This window comes from Lampetra planeri, chromosome 27 (assembly GCF_965212315.1).
Source record: "Lampetra planeri chromosome 27, kcLamPlan1.2.h2, whole genome shotgun sequence".
NCBI classification, from domain to species: Eukaryota; Metazoa; Chordata; class Hyperoartia; order Petromyzontiformes; family Petromyzontidae; genus Lampetra; species Lampetra planeri.
Genome location: NC_136133.1, coordinates 2,332,289 through 2,349,845, shown reverse-complemented (window position 1 = coordinate 2,349,845; position 17,557 = coordinate 2,332,289). Strand labels below are relative to the sequence as shown.

Sequence of the window (17,557 nt, the reverse complement as noted above, 5' to 3'; positions counted from 1 at the left end):
CAATGTAAATATTACATATTAGTTTTGTATATAGAAGAAATACGTAAAAATTACGACCACGGCAGGATTCGAACCTGCAATCTTCTGATCCGAAGTCAGACGCCTTATCCATTAGGCCACGCGGCCACATCGCTCACTGAGTCTTCTCACAATCACAGCCTCATATAAACACTCACTGGAGATTTAAAGCTTTCGTGACTGCAGGGATTCATATTCTTGGTTCTTTCGGTAAAGTCACGTAGAAGGGGAAATAATATAAATATATAATATAAATAGTATTTTCCCTTCTACGTGACTTTACCGAAAGAAGGGGAATACTAAAATAAAATAAATATATTCAAAATAATAGAAATATGTTATTTATTTATAATATTAATATATTTATATTATTTTAGTATTTCCCTTCTACGTGACTTTACCGAAAAAAACAAGAATATAAACACTCACTGGAGACGTTGCTTGATCTGAACAGGGAATTGTCGCTTTTCAAATGCACCAACACAGAGCTCAAGATTGAGCCTGGGTAATCGTGCTTTGAACGAGTCACGCCCTCCGCAGGCATAGCTACTGTGGAAGGCTGCAGGACTACGCTATGGGAAGCAGAGGGCAGTGAATCAAACGCCCTCGTTGTACTGCACGTCTGCGCCACTCGCCTTCATTAATCAACCCGCTACGGCGGACCTGGTCAAACAACCACAACCATCGACCTTCATCAAGAAGTGCATTAACAATGGACATACCCCGAGGAATATACCTCCACTGGCTGCGATGAACCAAACGGCGTATCTTTCTTCATTGAATTGCATGAAGAGCTGTGAACACATAGAGTTTTAGAACATTAAATTTCGATTTAAAGCTTTCGTGACTGCAGGGATTCATCTTCTTGGTTCTTTCGGTAAAGTCACGTAGAAGGGAAATAATAAAATAATAAAAATAAAACAATAAAATAATTCTCACGACGTTTCGGCCACAACGCAAGCAGCCGTCCTCAGGTGAAGAACAGGTCTGTCGGGAAGACAGCGTCTGAATGAGAACATTCGCTGAATGTTTCACTTAACTTGGACACACTTGAAGCTGTGTGCTTTCGCTAAGTTGTCCCCACCTGAAGGAGGACGCTTGTGTTGCGCCCGAAACGTCGTGATTTAATGTATTTAAAAAAATGTACCTACGTGACTTTATCGAAAAAACCAAAGAGTATGTTTCACTTAACGTTCATTGCAATGTTACCAAAAAAATTTGGGGTTAAAAAAAAATGCGACCACGGCAGGATTCGAACCTGCAATCTTCTGATCCGAAGTCAGACGCCTTATCCATTAGGCCACGCGGCCCTTGCGTGAAGTGCATCATGCTCCGACAAAGGAGAACGTAGCGTGACATTCACCGGCCGCTGATACAATATTCGTGACCGGTTGATTTGACAGCCAAACTGTTACAATCTACCACTCATCTCAGTCAGCCAACCCATGGCACACGCACGCATACCTGTCAATCCATACGGTTTACCCGAATTCTTGTCGAGGGAAATTTTGTAAAAAAAATGTTTTGTCTATTTGTTTGTCTTTCTCCCTTGTGATGTGACTTTTGCAGGATGAACGTTGAGATTTATAAATGGCACGTGGTGACCAATAATGTCTGAATTGGCCTGTAATAAGGAATGGCACTGATAAGTGGGTTGACGGATATGCACGTGGGTCTGTCCCGTGGTGATTGGTCTTGGTGTCTAAGCCTGCAGCAACACGCTCTGAGCAGTAGAGGGCAGTGCAGATAAATACAGAGTTTGCCCCGTGTCTTCGCTTCTCTCAGCCTTTCACCAACCCGCACTCACCGGCGTGGTGAAGTATGGTCAGCTCACCCCCCCCCCCACCACACACAATCCCAACACCACCGACACGGCATCAAGAAGCCATCATCCAGCACTGGATTGACAAAGTTGCTGCAGCGTCTCCATCGTATATTACAGAACAAGCCTGCGGGATTGTAAATAAATATTTAATCGTTTAATTAGTTTAAGAGCCGAACGCGTAGAGTTGTCGTATAATTGTTTTTAATTATCTGGCTGTGTGACGTCAATTGAAATTAAAACACATTAAAAAAAAATAAAAAAAATTAAAATACAACTCGACCACGGCAGGATTCGAACCTGCAATCTTCTGATCCGAAGTCAGACGCCTTATCCATTAGGCCACGCGGCCACTGTCTATTGCCCATGCAACTAAGTTGGTGTAATCACTGCTGAGAGCGAAACGCCACGTGGCGCTACGCAGTTGATAATTTTAATCGATAATTAAAATCGATCACGAGAACCCGACGTTGAATTATGAGGCTCGACGCGTTGTTCTTTTACGTGCAAATGAAACGCTCATGTTCGAATCGGTGTCGACGGAGACGGGGGTGGTGGGGGGGGGTACATCACGTGCGAGAATTCACCGTCACCAGCCATTATTGATCCATATTCTTAGGTTTTTTCGGTAAAGTCACGTAGGTAAAACATCAAAATTAATGAAAATAAAATAAAACAAAAATCACGACGTTTCAGAGGCAACACAAGTCTCCGTCATCAGGTGGGACCGTCACAGCCGAATTAGCTGCATCAAGTGAGGCAATGATTCAAGATGTAAACCCTTATAAGCAAGTTGAAGGGGGGAGGAGAGGGGGGGGCTCATCAGAATGTGGTAGCCAATGAATGGAACGTGTAGGGAGGGAGGGGGGCGGGGCTCAAAGACAGCACGGAGTGCTAAGTACAACGCATCGGGAGAGGGAGGGGGGGGCGGGGCCAAAAAAATGGACGACGGCTTGGACGCGGTTGCTGCTGCACACGCCAACACAATGGACAGAGAGGGGGAGGGGAGGTCTGATACACATGATAGACAAAAGAACGAAAATGCCCATGTTTATACCAATGCTGGCTGAACAATGAAGAGAGTACTGTTAAAAAATAATAACTGGGGATGTTAACACTCGATAAAGTAAAGTAAAATAGTGCCCGTCAGATAAGATGGTCCAAAAAAGTGTAATTAAGTCTTTTTTGCGTGGTTGATAACATCTTTCCAATGATTACTAAGTTTGTACCCATCATCACGGTTGAAATTATGTCTGTGTTTGTATATTTGTATGGCTTCGTGTACAAACCTTTGATGGTAGCCGGGAGGTTTGCAGAGAACCTTGGTCTCGGAAAAAACAATTTCATGAGAGCCCACCGAGTTGTAGCAATGATCGGCAACGGCAGAAGAATCAGTTCTGCCGTGTTTCAGATCTGACTTGTGCTCGCGGACACGATCAGAAACATGACGTTTCGTTTCTCCAATGTAGCAATCACCACAAATGCAACTCAATTTGTAGACTCCAGGATACTGTAAGTCAGGAACGACATCCTTCACAGATGGAATCAGATCACGGATTTTATGCACTGTACTGAATCGGACTTGGATCTTATGTTTGTTTAGAATTTTGGAGATCTTTTTGGTCACGCCTGCTATGTATGGTAACGTGATGGTTTTGGCCGGAGTTTCATGTGGCTGTTTCTGTGTGGTGGGAGAGACAGCTTGGCGGATAGTACGGTAGGAGTATCCGTTCATTCTGAGGGCCCGATGTACATGTCTTAATTCACCGGTCAGGTGGTGTTTGTCAGAAATGCCATGGGCTCTGTGGTATAGCGTTTTGATGAAAGAATTCTTTTGAGATGGGTGGTGGTGGGAATCCGGTTTCAAGTAGGAATCTGTGTGGGTGGCTTTCCTGTAGACAGTCAGGCCTCGGATCCTTGGGACATTCTGTCTACAGGAAAGCCACCCACACAGATTCCTACTTGAAACCGGATTGCTACATTGGAGAAACGAAACGTCATGTTTCTGATCGTGTCCGCGAGCACAAGTCAGATCTGAAACACGGCAGAACTGATTCTTCTGCCGTTGCCGATCATTGCTACAACTCGGTGGGCTCTCATGAAATTGTCTTTTCCGAGACCAAGGTTCTCTGTAAACCTCCCGGCTACCATCAAAGGTTTGTACACGAAGCCATACAAATATACAAACACAGACATAATTTCAACCTTGATGATGGGTACAAACTTAGTAATCATTGGAAAGATGTTATCAACCACGCAAAAAAGACTTAATTACACTTTTTTGTACCATCTTATCTGACAGGCACTATTTTACTTTACTTTATCGAGTGTTAACATCCCCAGTTATTTTTTAACAGTACTCTCTTCATTGTTCAGCCAGCATTGGTATAAACATGGGCATTTTCGTTCTTTTGTCTATCATGTGTATCAGACCTCCCCTCCCCCTCTCTGTCCATTGTGTTGGCGTGTGCAGCAGCAACCGCGTCCAAGCCGTCGTCCATTTTTTTGGCCCCGCCCCCCCCCCTCCCGATGCGTTGTACTTAGCACTCCGTGCTGTCTTTGAGCCCCGCCCCCCTCCCTCCCGATACGTTCCATTCATTGGCTACCACATTCTGATGAGCCCCCCCCTCTCCTCCCCCCTTCAACTTGCTTATAAGGGATTACATCTTGAATCATTGCCTCACTTGATGCAGCTAATTCGGCTGTGACGGTCCCACCTGATGACGGAGACTTGTGTTGCCTCCGAAACGTCGTGATTTTTGTTTTTGTTTTTATTTTATTTTCATTAATTTTGATGTTTTACCTACGTGACTTTACCGAAAAAACCTAAGAATATGATTCATTGCAGTCACGAAAGCTTCAAATCTAGAAAGATATGGGCACAGGTTTTAGGCTAAGTCACGTAGGTATAAAATAAAATAAATCACGACGTTTCTGTGGGAAAGCATGGTCTGCTGCTGAAACGTCGTGATTTATTTTATTTTATACCTACGTGACTTTACCGAAAGAACCAAAGAGTATGGATTCCTGCAGTCACGAAAGCTTCAAATCAAGATTGAGGTTTCAGGCTGGTGAAGCTGATAACGTTGGGTTTGGGGTTTGGTTTTTTCCCGATCCTTTTCAGAACGAGTAGAATTTTTTTGAAGTGTTGCGTCGTCGTCCTATTACATTTTAACTTTTAATATTTCCGTTATTGTTTTAAAATGTATTTTTAACTTGGCTCTCGGCGTTTATTTTAATTAACGTCACTTAAAAAACTATTCAATTACCGGAATGCCTGAGGGTGTATTCACCCACGGCAACAATCCAGCCCCAGCCGTCTCCTCTCTTTCTCTATACAGCCCGAGCAGACTGTCGGGGCAAGTGCTGTTAGCGAGCACCTATGAAGGCCGGCACGGCACACGAGAGGGGGTGGGTGACCAGCACCACGCCCGGCCGCTTTCGTCTCCCCAGTGGCGATGTTTTTTTGCACGCACCACACCGCGTACTCGTTTGAGGCTGAGTCGACCTAGGGGAGGCCCATGACCGGTTCCGATAGAATCGTCACTGGTTCGTAGCGCAGCGCGCTTAACGCTGCACTATCATCACACGCACACAAACACGCTCACATTAACGACCCGTACACATACATTACAGACTCTCTCACACTCAAACTCATCTGCATTTCCATATTTGGTGAGATTGCGTTGGCAGGGTTTGGGGGAGAGGGGCATATGCGACGTTTTGGGCAATGATCCTTCTTCAAGTTGTGCTATGAAGGGCCGCTGCAGGAAACGTCTCCTATAAGACGTACACATATTCTTTCTTTTGAGACCACGATGTTATTGTCTAATGTATTGAGGTTCTCACAAGATCCCTCAACACTCCGTGACGCATCCCCATCCCACACACACACACACGTCAAACTCTCTACCACACTCTCCCACTGACGCCATTCTCTCGCGTGCACGCACACACACACACACACTGACTCTCTCTGCACCAGGAGTGGGGCGAATCTTTATCTTTCTGAGGGTCCAAATAGGACTTTCAAATACTTTTTGGCGGTGGCACGCATGAACACAAGCATCACGTCACTTTTGCCACTTGCAAGAGGTCCTTGCGGTGACGACAGTGATTGAGTGCACTCGAGTTACAAAACCCAGTGTTGCCTGGTCGAGAACACATTATCCCTCGAGTGCCCGATTAGTACGGCTAAGATGCTTTCAGTGGCACGGATAAATGTGCTTTGCGGCCCGTTTGCGGCACCAAGAAAGCGAGATGTTAACGACCTCGCCTGGTATACAGGAGGTCATGGATTCGATTCCGACCCTGACGTCATGCTGTATATTCGGAGTTTACATGTTCTCCCCGTGGTCGCGTGGATTTTTCTCCGGGTCCTCCGGTTTTCCCATCAACATTTAGAAAAATGCGTTTAGAGTATTTTGGCAGCTATAAACTTCCACGTGATAAGTCACTTTGTTGAGCTATCATTTGTGACCAGGTCGTCTCAAAAAGAGCTGTATAGCTCAGTGCGCCTTACGTGGTAAAATAAAAACAATCGTTTCGTCGTTTAAAGTTGTTGGCCTTCTACGTGACTTTACCGAAAGAACCAAGAATATGAATCCCTGCAGTCACGAAAGATTTAAATCGAAACTTAAACTGAACTAATTTTATTTTACCAGGTAAGGCCCACTGAGCTATATAGCTATCTTCTCAGGAGCGACCTGGCCACAAACGATAGCTCAACGAAGTGGCTTATCACGTGAAAAATTTTCGCAGGCAAATACTCTTAAGAGCATGTTTCTTAATGTGGAGGGGAAAACCGCGGAGTACCCGGAGAAAAATGTCACGCGACCACGGGGAGAGAGACACGCAAACTCCAAATTTACAGGCTTCAAGATCGGGATCGAACCCACGACCTCCTGTACACCAGATGAGGTAGTTAACATCTTGCCTCCGTGGCGCCCTTGTATATGTTATCTAACTTGTACATGTTGTCTAACACCATGTGTTCATCATTCTGCCAGTGTAATTCGGAAAAAGTGGATTTCTCCACGGTTCTTCGCACACTTATCAGTGTTTGTTCAAGCTTTTCTCCCACACACTCGATGCTCTCACGCACACTTCCTCCAAATGCCTCTCCTACACACGTAACTCTCTCCCACTCGCTCTCACCGTGCTCTCTCTCTCTCTGTGTACAGAACGAGAAAAAAGATGCTGCAAGGTGACACTGACGGCTGCTCTGTGCTTCCAGTGTTCAGAGGCCTGCTTAAGGCGCGGCTCCGGCTGGAGCACGCCATGTACCACACACATTTCGGTGATGTGCAGCGCGTCTTCTTCGAACGCTGGGGAGCCGGAAAAGCCCTCTGTACCAGCGTGGACGGCACCCTCGTGTTCACCTTCTGAAGCGCTCGCTCGTCACCGTGGCGTGCGCGATGACCACCACCACCACGTGACTTTTCTTTCGTGTTGTGCGCGGTGCTTTTAGCGCCACAGCGCGTGGATTTGTAGCGTTCATTTTCATTTGTTTGCTGGTGACTGTATTTCATATCGAAATCGCCTCCAGTGCTTTTGCTGCTGGCGGCAATAAAAGTTATATAAAAGTCAAAAGTCTCTCTCTCTCTCATATACATACATCGACAAACACTCATCTCTGACACACTCTCCACTCTCTCACGCGATGCTCTCCCAATCGTTTACATCTCCCACAATCTCTCAGTGTTCTCACCCACTCGTGTGGTCTCTCACTCGCACATTGTTTAATCCCTCTCTACATTTGTGCCACGGTTGCATATGTATAACCCATTAAGAACAAAATTAGCATTTATATCAATCACGAGCGTGAGTTGTGTGTGTACGCATAAATGGCACAGTAAATAAATAACCTGGTCTGGGCCTCCCTTAGGTCGACTCAAACTAAAATTCTCCCTTCAATTTTTTAATCAAATAAAACATGTTATCAAGATGTATGTATCGAATCGTGTACACTCAGGTATTATTCATCTGCACTATTATACTGAATGCCACTTCAATGCAAATGTTACATTCGGAGTAGAGGATGTAACGTTATGGAACTAAATAAATCAATGATGCCGTAAAATACACAAGGGTAAAATAGAATGGATGAATGTATTACTGAAGAGAATAAGGACCCGATTCTGTTTTCTCGTTTTGTACCGTCTCGTATTGTTGTCGTTATTTTATCTGGTCTGTGTCATTCCCCCCCCCCACTTCCATTAGCTCAGATGTAACATCATCGTTGCATTCACATTAATTGAAATACAGTACAATCTTTTATTATGCATACAATTCAATTCACGTGACACGACCCATATAAACATCAACGCTGATTCATATAAAATGTACAATTTTGCCTTAAACTCGTCAATGATATAAACATTTTTCAGTGTGTATTCTTCATCTGCGGCCACGTGGCCTAATGGATAAGGCGTCTGACTTCGGATCAGAAGATTGCAGGTTCGAATCCTGCCGTGGTCGGTTCCTAAGCTTTTAACTTTTCTTAACTTGCAATGAAATGAATAACCAATATCCAGATCGCTTCTAGATTTGAAGCTTGATACAGCTATCGTGCTGTGACGGTCCCACCTGAAGACGGAAGCTTGTGTTGCCTCCGAAACGTCGTGATTTTTATTTTATTTTTATTTTACTTTTATTAATTTAATTGTTTTACCTACGTGACTTTACCGAAAAAACCTAAGAATATGAGGCCGAATGTCTTCAAGTCGCAAGCCGTATGAAAGGAAGACGCGGGTCGAATGCGTCCTACGGACCCTGTAAAATCCCACCTCTTCGCGCTACGCTTACAAAGTGTTGACTCCGAATTTCCTCTGCCCACTTCAGCAATTGTTTCTTGCTGTGGTTGTCCCACCTGATGACGGACGCTTGTGTTGCGCCCGAAACGTCGTGATTGAATTTATTTTATACCTACGTGACTTTACCGTAAGAACCAAAGAGTACTCTACCCCTCTCTTCATCTCAGGGGTCGTTCATAAATGACGTCACGCACCTAGGGGGAGGGGGGGTCAGACATTTGTGACGATGTGTGACAAGGGGGGGGGAAGGTTGAGAAATGTGACGTCACATCAAAATGCGCAACTTTAAATAACAACACGTTCTACTTAATTAAATAGACTTTTTAATAAATGATTTCTCCTACAACATCAGAGTGCAGCGCCACATTAAACACGCACTACAATGACAATAGTTTAAAGCGATTTGAAGCATGCTTAAGATTTTGGGGGGGGGGGGGGGCAGAGCTTTATGACGTCATATTTGAGGGGGGGGGGGGTCTGACTTTTTGTGACGCCGTGTGACGAACGAAGGGGGGGGGGACGGTCAAAAATCGTCCAAAATCGCGTGACGTCATTTATGGACGGCCCCTCACCCATCACCCTGTGCTCTACGCGCTCTCTCTCTATTAACGCTTCCCCATCCCCCCACGCACTGCCCCAACACCTCCGCGTCTCGCGCTCGTGCGCGCGCGCCGCTGGTGCGTGACCGCCCGGGTCGCGCGCGCGTGCGCGTGACCGAGTGGACACATTCCGTGCCGCGCAGAGGCTCGCCTCCACAAAGACAAACAAACAGGCGCGCACATTTACATATTACTCACTCTTCCCATAAACTACGTATATGTATATTCTTTGTTTTTTTTTTCGGTAAAGTCACGTAGATAGAAAAATCATGATGAAAATAAATATTCTTGGTTCTTTCGGTAAAGTCACGTAGAAGGGAAATAATAAATGAATACTAATGTAAAACAATAAAATTCTCACGACGTTTCGACTGCAACACGAGCAATCATGAAATCCAGAGCTATTAAAAAGGGGCCTTTTTCCTGGTGACGACCGCTTGTGTTGCGATCGAAACGTCGTGTTTTTTTATTTGTATTTTGATTCACTTTATTTTATTATTATTTTTCTATCTACGTGACTTTACCGAAAGAACCAAAGAATATGAATTCCTGCAGTCACCAAAGTCTTAAGTCAAAATGTACAGTGTATATATACTACACGTTAAAGTATTCGCTCCCGTGCTACATGCCCAAGCTGGACATCTGTGAAAAAGAGCTTCATTGCTCATCGGATTTCTCCAGTCTAAATCAACACTCTTATTGTGATCCTCACGTGCACACATACTTATGCGTACTTAACACATTACCGTACTCACTTCCAGATACATGTACACACACAAAATATATTACTCACTCCCACGTGATATTTTACTCACTCTCATATGCATGCTTATCATATATTTAACTTACTCCCTTCTACATATAAAAGTTATCTATCACTCACTCCCATATAATACACATTACATATTACTCACTTCAATGTGCTGTTTGTTTTGGTGACATTTCTGAATTTGTTCATTAATTTTTGATTTCGCTTGGTAGTAGTTTTTTTCTCTCCATCTGCTAGGTGCGTGTGTGTTGGGCTTCTTTCACGCCGTGCATAGCCCACCGCGTGTATGGGATTTGGTCCTCGTATATAATTATTAATCTTGATTTGAAGCTTTCGTGACTGCAGGAATCCATACTCTTTGGTTCTTTCGGTAAAGTCACGTAGGTAGAAAAAATAAAATAAAAAATATATAAAATAAAATAAAAATAAAATAAATTATACCTACGTGACTTTACCGAAAGAATCAAAGAGTATACATTGGCGTCAGTTTCATTTATTAGCTAACCCTGTGAGCCGTGCGGCTCTTGCCTCGGGTACAACCGCAACAAACAAAATATGAACAAAGAACATCTTCAAGTGACTATATGCGTCAATGAAGCTGCGATATAAAATTAAAGTATTATGATGATTACCGTATACCACGTACTGCACATATCATCAGCTTCCTATCTAGCCTGTGGATGCTGCTTGGTCAATGTGTTCTTGGCAATGGCTTTCAAGTTATTGCTGTCACACATGTGCTGCTGACTGTTGATGCTGTTGTTGATGTTTTTGCTGCCTTGTCCAATTTGGATAAATCGGACTTATATAATGAACGGCTTCATTATTTATTCATATTTAGCGACTTGTTTACCATTTTCTCTATCTTGCACTCCTATCGTTTGTATGGTTTGCTGTTGTAACTTGCTAACCCGCCACCGATACTGGACATCGGTGAAGAAGAGCTTCATATTCTTGGTTCTTTCGGCAAAGTCACGTAGAATGGAAATAATAAAATAATAAAAATAAAACATAATAAAATAATAGAATAATAACATAGTAAAATAATTCCATTCCAGAAAATGTTTCTTTCTTGTGTTTTTGGTTGCCGACCCCTGCCACGGGCTGATTGGAAGCCCAAGGGAAGGAGACGAAGTCTTAGAGAGCATCTTCTTGGTTCTTTCGGTAAAGTCACGTAGAATGGAAACAATAAAAATAATAAAATAAAACAATAAAATAATTCTCATGACGTTTCGGCCACAACGCAAGCAGCCGTCATCAGGTGAAGACCAGGTCTGTCGGGGAGACAGCGTCTTCACCTGATGACGGCTGCTTGCGTTGTGGCCGAAACGTCGTGAGAATTATTTTATTGTTTTATTTGATTATTTTTATTGTTTCCATTCTACGTGACTTTACCGAAAGAACCAAGAAGATGAATCCCTGCAGTCACGAAAGCTTTAAATCGAAATTTAAGAGCTTCATAGCTCATCGGAGTCCTGCTGCAGTCTAAATCAAGATTCTGATGCTGACTGGCTGCCCACGCTGTTCGTCTCCTCTGCAACAGCTGTCACTCACGCCTGAGATCTCTTCCTGCGCCTTCCACGTCCTCGATTTCCCGTTCTCACCGTGGACAATGCTCCTCCAAGCTTGGTGGTGTTTAATTCTTCACCTGAGGACGGCTGCTTGTGTTGTGGCCGAAACGTCGTGAGAATTATTTTATTATGTTTTATTTTATTATTTCCCTTCTACGTGACTTTACCGAAAGAACCAAGCAGAATGCTCCTCCTCTGATGGTGCAATTCGTCCCACGTGATTAGCACGGGTCGGCTACGTACGGTACTGCGAAAGAGGTTCAACGTACATACTGCTGTGGATTTCACACCTGATGATTATTGCTTGTGTTGCAGTCAAAACGTCGTGATACTTTTTATTGCTTTATATTTATTTTTATTTTATTATTTCCCTTCTATGTGACTTTACCGAAAGAACCAAGAATATGTACATACTGTACTTAATATATTATATATTTTTTCATTCCATGCTCTTTACGAGATTGTTGATTTTCTTATATGATTTAGCTTGAGAGTAGTGGTTTTCAATTGCTCGGTATGAATGTGTGCGTGTTGTGGGGAGCGGTAGTTTAGTGGTTAGTGCACTGCGCTATGAACCTGGCGACCCGGGTTCAATTCACACTCACGCCCAACACCAGTGCCGATTATCTGAACCGGTACTGGGCCTCCCCTGGGTCGGCTTAGCCTGAAATGAGTATCTTGTGCGATGTGTAAACATCGCCATTAGGGAGACAAAGGCTGCCGCGGGCGTGGTGTTGGCCACCCACCCCCTCGTGTGCCGTGCCGGCCTTCATAGATGCTCGCTGACAGCACTTGCCCTGACAGTCTGTTAAGGCTATACGGTGGGTATTTGTCTTTGTGTTGGGCTCCTTTCGCGCCGAGCATAGCCAATCACATTTATAGGATTTTGGTCCTAATATATAATTCATGTTACAGCGTTGTGGGATGCTGTTGGCATGAATGACGCTGCTATATAAAATAAAAGCATTAAAATTATATTATTATAATTCGTTGCCAAGCTCAAATATCATAGCAACGTATTATTTTTTCTTGACGCCACGGCGACCCTGACCGGTCAGTGCCCTGGCACCAAGCCCACTCATGGCCAATGTCCAACGGCGTCTGTCTCTGGCTATCGACCATCTGAGCAAAGAGTTCCATTCCCGGACATGTCTAACTAACACCAATGGCGAGTCATGTCTGAACAAACCTTGCTCTCTCCCAGCCCGCCCCCCCCTCTCACCAACTCACTCTGACCAAGCGTGGTCAAACAAACCACCCACGCACGACCCGACAACGACGTGGGGATGTACTCACCTAGCCGTGTATTGACACGGAGTGCATTGAGACGTATTCTCTTTTGCTGTTGCGTATGTGCAACATTTTCAGGAGCTAAATGCCAATGTCGAGGTGTGCTGCTCGCCACGACGAGAGGGTCTTCGGGAGAGAGAGAGAGCCGTACTCTTTGGTTCTTTCGGTAAAGTCACGTAGGTATAAAATAAAATAGATCACGATGTTTCAGGCGCAACACAAGCGTCCGTCATCAGCTTTTTCACCTGATGACGGATGCTTGTGATGCGCCCGAAACGTCGTGATCTATTTTATTTTCTACCTACGTGACTTTACCGAAAGAACAAAAGAGTATGAATTCCTGCAGCCACGAAAGCTTCAAATCAAGAGAGAGAGAGAGCCGTGTTGCTGTTCCTCCACCTCCTCTGTTGAAGGAACGCAACGCTGCGGTGGATTTACTTTGTGGTCCACAATTTAGGATGCATGGCCACAATCGCGCTACTGTAGTTTGCGTTTTCCTTTCAATTCATGAAGGAGATGGGGCGCCACAGTGGTGAGATATCTTCCTCGCAGGGTATGGAGGAGGTTGTGGTTTCGATCCCGACCCTGATGCCTGTATATTTGAAGTTTGCATGTTCTCCCCGTGGTAGTGTGGATTTTCTCCGGGTCCTCCGGTTTTCCCCTCCACATATTTAATCAACGTCACGCGTTTATAGCATTCTGCTGCTGCAAATTTCCACATGATGAGCCACTTCGTTGAGTTAAAATTTGCGGCCAAGTCGCTTCTGAAAAACAGCTACATCAGCTCAGTGGACCTTCCATGATAAAATACCAAAAAAATAGTTTACAGTGAGCAGCGGCCTGTTGATGTTTTGCTGCGGTTGCTGGTTATATCAGTGTCTTCGAGGATGAGGAATGTCAAAGCCAGGAGGTGTGATGATTGGGTCTCGAACGAGGTGTTTATTCTGGACGTTCACTCTGTTCGCCAGCGTTCTGCCAGATCCAAGTGAGATTCTAGGATGGGGACAGAGCGATCCCAGAAGGGGACATTGGGGCTCGAGTCGGCGGCGAGGTGAATTGTTGAGGTCTTAGCTCATGGACGGAATGTTCGCCAGCACAAGGAAGCCATGGGATTGTTCAAATCGTTGAACTGTTGAAAAGTTCTAGATGTGAAGTTTTCGTGACTGCAAGGATCCACACTATTTGGTTCTTTCGGAAAAGTCACGTAGATGAAAAAAAAAATGAAAATAACTCAATTAAATCACGACGTTTCGGAGGCAACACAAGCTTCCGTCATCAGGTGGAACAGCCACAGAAAAATTATTCACTACAGTAATTTTGCTGTGGCTGTTCCACCTGATGACGGAAGCTTGTGTTGCCTCTGAAACGTCGTGATTTAATTTAGTTATTTTCATGTTATTATTATTATTATTTTCATCTACGTGACTTTACCGAAAGAACCAAAGAGTGTTGAAAAGTTCTTGCAATGAAAAAAAACATAAATTAAAGACACACAAGTCACAATAGTCCCACTCGTACCTCGTAGACCTCTCTCCACCCACACCGCACTCTTCCCCCCCTCCCTCCCACATCCCACCTCCTCCCCCCCGTAATTATTCAATCAACGGGGAGCGCGCGCTCCTTGTGCGCGCGTGCGTCTCTCTCAATGCGAAAGCGGAGGCGGAGATCCCGGGCACGTGCACGACTCAGGCTCGACTGAGACTCCTCTCACTCCAGGTAACGTGCTTTCACACGCTCACTAACTCACTAATAAATACAAATATAGCATCAGCACCACCACCACCACGATCATCATCACTGCTGGATGAAGGCCTCCACCCAGTCGGCCGTTACCTGCCTCTCACGGTTTCTGCGATTACAATCGCATCGCGAGCACACCTGCACGCGGGTTGATTCCATCGTCCCACAGCCTCTTCGTCTGCTCTCTAAAACTTCGTCTCCTTCTTTTGGGTTTCCAATCAGCCCGTGGCAGGGGTCGGCAACCAAAAATACAAGAAAGAGATATTTGCTGTTGTTTATTTTGGAATTCGGTAACAACAAAAAGCAACTCACTATTTAAAGAGCCACCAATGCGTGTGAATTACTATGGTTGTAAGTTGAACTTGTTTCGCACCGTACGTAGCCAAACGTGCTCTTCATATGTGCGTGTCTGTGTGTGTAAGTTCATATCTTCTTGGTTCTTTCGGTAAAGTCACGTAGAAGGGAAATAATAAAATAATGAAAATAAAACATAATAAAATATTTATTATATTATTATATTTTTTTATTATGATTTATTATTTTATTATTTCCCTTCTACGTGACTTTACCGAAAGAACCAAGAAGATAAATCCCTGCAGTCACGAAAGCTTTCAATCGAAATTTAAGTTCATATCTGTGGGTGTCAGTCATCTCAGTCATTCAGCCCATTGCACCTGGGTCTCTCCCGTGACCTCCTGTCAGCGAGCTTTCGCCACTTCACGTGGACTCAAGGTGCACCTAGCCTGGCACAAGCGCCATGGTGACTTTACCTGCAACTGAGTATGCCCGTATCAATGTGCCTGTGTGTATGTGTCCATGCATGTGTACATACGTGTCCTTATTGCATGTGCAGATATCTGCGTGTATGCATACGTTCGTGTGTTAACTGTCTGTGTTGTATTCTTGGTTCTTTCGGTAAAGTCACGTAGAAGGGAAATAATAACAATTTAAACCAATACAATTCTCACGACGTTTCGACTGCAAGCAATCATCATCAGGTGTGAAATCCACAGCAGTAATTTTTTTTAAAAATTTCAAATTTTCTTGCTGTGGACTTCAAACTTGATGATGGTTGTTTGTATTGCAGTCGAAATGTCGTGAGAATTGTATTACTATATATTTTTATTTTATTATTTCCCTTCTACGTGACTTTATCGAAATAACCAAGAATATGAATCCCTGCAGTCACGAAAGCTTTAAATCAAAATTTGTCTGTGATGTGTTTCTGCACGTGTGTGTATACGTGTGTATTGTATTTTAAGTGTGTCTCTAGATGTATGCGTGTAAATATATTCTCACAATATTCAGTCTGTTCTCCTATAGCGCGTGTTTTCATTGGATATAACGCGACGAATGAATTCGTGAACACATTTTTTTTTATAACGCGGATGCAAATTGGATATAACGCGATTGAGTGAACAGAAACTACGTCGCGCGAGTCGGAATAAAGAGGAGCATACGCATCTCACGCGTTATCGCGGACTGTGCTTGACCCCTATGTTATATATATAATTTATAATAACGCGATCTGCCCATAACGCGGTGTTCTTCAGCAACGCAACTACCGCAGCGTTCTAGGAGAATAGACTGTATGTGGTTTTTTTCTTGGTTCTTTCGGTAAAGTCACGTAGAAGGGAAGTAATAAAATAATAAAATAAAACATAATAAAATTATTCTCACGATGTTTCGGCCACAACGCAAGCAGCCGTTGTGGCCGAAACATCGTGAGAATTATTTTATTATGTTTTATTTTTATTATTTTATTACTTCCCTTCTACGTGACTTTACCGAAAGAACCAAGAAAATGAATCCCTGCAGTCATGAAAGCTTTAAATCGAAATTTAGACTGTATGTGGTCAAATTCGTGCATACGTGTATATCTATACTTTCGCTTAAGCCTGTTTTCTGCATATATAAGCGTAATTGTACATGCGTCCGTTAATGTGGGGTGAGGTAACAAAGTGGTTAGCGCACTGCCCTACGTACCCTCGCGACCTCAGTTCGATTCATGGTCACAGATAACATCGGTTGAAAGCCACAACAAGTCTGCTGATGCCTCCCTATAGGTCGCCTGAGTCTTTAAGCAAGGGTTCCTTGTGCGTTGTACGAACATCTGCGTTGGTTGGGAGCGTTGCCGGTCTATACAAGTTCTGTACGTACCAGGGGCGCCTTGGTGGCGAGATGTTAACTACCTCACCTGGTTTACAGGTAGTGGGTTCGATCCCGACCCTGACGCCTGTATATTCGGAGTTTGCGTGCCTCTCTCCGCGTGGCTTTTCTCTGGGTCGTCGGTTTTTATTTTTACACGCTTTTATTTAACTCACTCTGTCTGTTGTTGTTGTCGTATCCTCAAATCTTGTAACTCAATTTTAACCCACTTCCCAATGTGATATCGACTGCAAACTTGGTATACTTATGTCATACTAATGACAATACTATATTTTATGAAAAGAAAAGTATTTTAAAACATTCATTTTTATATGTTATGTTTAGGCTTGGGTCTTATTGTCCACGCTCAACTGACGTTGGCTGTAATTGGCCACGGCCCCTTACGTTATGGCAAGCTTCGGGGCCACTTCCTAGAGTCGTGGAGTTCTGCCACTACGAGTAGGGTACATTTCATTAAAGCGTGTTTTAAAAAAAGTATTTTTACATATTACTTATTTCCTCCACATTTAGAAACACGCGTTTAGAGTCTTTGGCTGCTATGATTTTACACGCGATAAGCCACTTCGTTGAGCTATCATTTGTGGCCAGGTCGCTTCTGAAATAAAGCTATATTGCTCAGCGGTGCCATACCTTGTAAAGTAAAACATTGTTGAGTTGAATAGTCTTCTTTGTTCTTTCGGTAAAGTCACGTAGAATGGAAATAATAAAAATGAAACATAATAAAATAATTCTCACGACGTTTCGACCACAACGAGTTGAATATC

At 43.8% G+C, this 17,557-nt stretch overlaps 1 protein-coding gene and 4 non-coding genes across 6 annotated transcripts in view; 2 read left to right on the top strand and 3 right to left on the bottom strand.

The window, feature by feature from the left end:
- Positions 1-53: 53 nt before the first annotated feature.
- Positions 54-126, bottom strand: TRNAR-UCG (transfer RNA arginine (anticodon UCG)). Its single transcript has one exon. It is a non-coding gene; the product is annotated as a tRNA-Arg (tRNA).
- Positions 127-1,255: 1,129 nt separating this feature from the next.
- On the bottom strand, positions 1,256-1,328 carry TRNAR-UCG (transfer RNA arginine (anticodon UCG)). The gene has a single exon. It is a non-coding gene; the product is annotated as a tRNA-Arg (tRNA).
- Positions 1,329-2,119: 791 nt separating this feature from the next.
- On the bottom strand, positions 2,120-2,192 carry TRNAR-UCG (transfer RNA arginine (anticodon UCG)). The gene has a single exon. It is a non-coding gene; the product is annotated as a tRNA-Arg (tRNA).
- A 6,055-nt stretch (positions 2,193-8,247) lies between these two features.
- Positions 8,248-8,320, top strand: TRNAR-UCG (transfer RNA arginine (anticodon UCG)). The gene has a single exon. It is a non-coding gene; the product is annotated as a tRNA-Arg (tRNA).
- Positions 8,321-14,518: 6,198 nt separating this feature from the next.
- Positions 14,519-17,557, top strand: part of LOC144728001 (claudin-10-like) — a 40,424-nt gene continuing 37,385 nt past the window's right edge. The window contains exon 1 of one of the 2 annotated variants that reach the window (XM_078607188.1): positions 14,519-14,600. The gene's annotated coding sequence lies outside the window, so the exon portion shown is untranslated. The remainder of the gene's footprint in view (positions 14,601-17,557) is intronic. The other variant, XM_078607186.1, reaches the window with a different exon arrangement.